The sequence below is a fragment of the Schistocerca serialis genome, unplaced genomic scaffold (genome assembly GCF_023864345.2).
Source record: "Schistocerca serialis cubense isolate TAMUIC-IGC-003099 unplaced genomic scaffold, iqSchSeri2.2 HiC_scaffold_514, whole genome shotgun sequence".
NCBI lineage: Eukaryota > Metazoa > Arthropoda > Insecta > Orthoptera > Acrididae > Schistocerca > Schistocerca serialis.
The window spans coordinates 37,501-40,000 of NW_026048096.1; the positions used below are offsets into that span (position 1 = coordinate 37,501).

The following is a 2,500-nucleotide window of genomic DNA, read 5'->3' on the forward strand; positions in this document are numbered from 1 at the left end:
CTCTTAAGGTGGCCAAGTGGCGGCGGTGTGGCTGCATCCGGACTTGGCTTTTCGAAGTGCGGTCTTGATGTAGTCGTGCTGCTGCTGCGAGGTGCCTTCCTTGGGTTATAGTTACAGGGAGAGTGATGCGCAATACATGGGCCTAGCCCTCTTAGCCTCTCCTCTCCTGCGGTCTTCTCCCCTTCTCGTGGGCCCGCTGATTTTTGCAGAGTGGAAGACCGCACCAGGGGCTTGGGGGGGTTACCAGCCCCCCCTCGCATTATCCCTTTATAGTTGGGGGCAGCCGACAAGAAACAAGAGATGGTGGCCCTTCCGCTGAAGGTGCCACCCCAGCTACCCCAGCACCTATCCGGCCAACCGGCCGTAACGAAAATGCGATAGTTTGTGTAGCTCCCTTTGCTTGCAGTGAGTGCCACCGCACTTTTACCACGAAGAACGGTCTCGGGGTCCATCGCCGCCGCCAACACCCTGCGGCCGCCAACGCTGAGATCGTGACGGAGAGGCATCGCGCGAGGTGGACGGAGGAAGAAGTCCTGTCGCTCGCCAAGGCAGAGGCCGAACTGTTCCTTGAGAGGGACGCCCGGTTCTTCTTTGTAAATCAAGAACTTACCAGGATGTTCCCCGACCGAACGCTTGAGGCAATCAAGTGCCGACGGCGGCAAGCTGCCCACAAGCAGCTTGTCCGCCAATTCATGGAGGCACTTGAGATCGGTCGGGGTGAAGAGCCGGCGTCCCGCCGGGGAGCAGCGAGCTCGCTGCCTGACGCGGGCGAGGCCGCTGCGCCGCCCGTCGACGCAGCCGAGGACTTCGCGGCCGACACCACCGGGCCGCCGCCGGAGGGGCCGACTGACGCCGCCATCTGGGAGCATCTGGCGGGGCTACCTGCTTCCGCCCAGCGTTTCTCTGCCCTGGATCGAGTCATTGGTCTGGGGCGGGGCACGCCGCCCGATGTCATCCAGGGCATGCTCCCGGATGCCCTTGCGTCGGTCGGGTCCAGGAGGGAGAGGTCGATCACCAGGACACAGCGGCCGCGCCAATCATCCAAGCGGCCGCCTGCCGCCCCGCCGCTGCAGAAGCGCAAGCGGCGCCGCTGGGAATATGCGCGGACACAGGACGCCTTCCGTAGGTCGCGTGCACGTTGCGTGCGCGGCTTGCTGGACGGCACCCTGCTGCAGCCGCCACCCGACGTCCCCGGTCTGCTGGACTTCTGGGCGGACCTCTTCACGAAGAAGCCGATCTCCACCGCCGGCTTCATCCGTGACCGCCTTCTCCCGCACTCGGAGCCTGTCGCTCCTGAGTGCCTATGGGGGCCGGTCACACGTGAGGAGGTCGCTGCTGCCTTGCCGCCCAGGGGATCGGCAGCCGGGCCGGACGGCCTGACTCCAGCGGAGCTGCGGCGCCTGCCGCATGAAGTCCTGGTGAAACTCTTGAATCTCTTCCTCCTGGCCCGCGCCCTCCCCGAGCGTCTGCTTCGCGCCCGGACGTCACTTCTCCCCAAAACGGCTGCACCAACATCCCCCGCTGACTTTCGCCCCATTACGGTCTGCTCGGTGTTGGCGCGGACCTTTCACAAGGTTCTCGCGTCACGCCTGATGCGTGCATGTGCTGTGGACGAACGTCAGCGGGCATTCATCCCCCGGGATGGGATGTTGGAAAACACCTTCATCTTGGACACTGCTCTCACCGACGCAGTCCGCTCCTGTCGCTCTGTTTTTGTGGCATCGATCGACGTCTCTAAAGCGTTCGATTCGGTGGACCATGCTGCCCTCCGCCCCGTGCTGAGGGCTCATGGCCTGCCGGATTGCTTTATTGAGTACGTCGAAAGGTGTTACGAGGGTAGCACGACAGTGATAGCGGGCGGCGCCGACGTGGGCGTGCCCCTGCAGCCGGCTAGGGGTGTGCGTCAGGGTGACCCCCTCTCCCCCCTCCTTTTCAATTTTGCGGTGGACTATGTTTTGAGTCAACTTCCCTCCCACATCGGAGCTCGGATCCTTGGTCGCAGAGTTAACGCTGCGGCCTTCGCAGATGACGTCCTGCTTTTTGCATCGACCGCGAGGGGATTGCAGTCCCTCATCGACGCAGCCGTCGCAGCCCTCGCCCATCTGGGGCTGCAGATCAACGCCCGGAAGTGTTTCACCCTCGCCTTAGTCGCGTCTGGGCGCGACAAGAAGGTGAAGGTCGACGCCGACGTTACCTTCAAAGCGGGCAACGCCACCGTGCCCGCCCTACGTGTGGGTGAAACCTTCCGGTACCTGGGACTGCAATTCTCCACCGCTGGTCGCTGCGTTTTCAACCCACGACGCCACCTGGTGGAGCAGCTGGACGTCATCTCCCGAGCTCCGCTCAAGCCGCAACAGCGCCTCCACGCCCTCACCACCGTACTTCTGCCTGGCCTGTACCATGGGCTGGCCCTCAGCCGCACCCGAGTGGGTGCGTTGAAAGCGGCAGATGTGACCATCCGTGCCGCCGTCAGGAGATGGTTCCGCCTTCCGGCGGACAC

At 63.8% G+C, this 2,500-nt stretch overlaps 1 pseudogene; it reads left to right on the forward strand.

Moving 5' to 3' along the window:
• Window positions 1-2,500, forward strand: part of LOC126447610 (large subunit ribosomal RNA) — a 7,962-nt pseudogene that overhangs the window by 2,876 nt on the left and 2,586 nt on the right.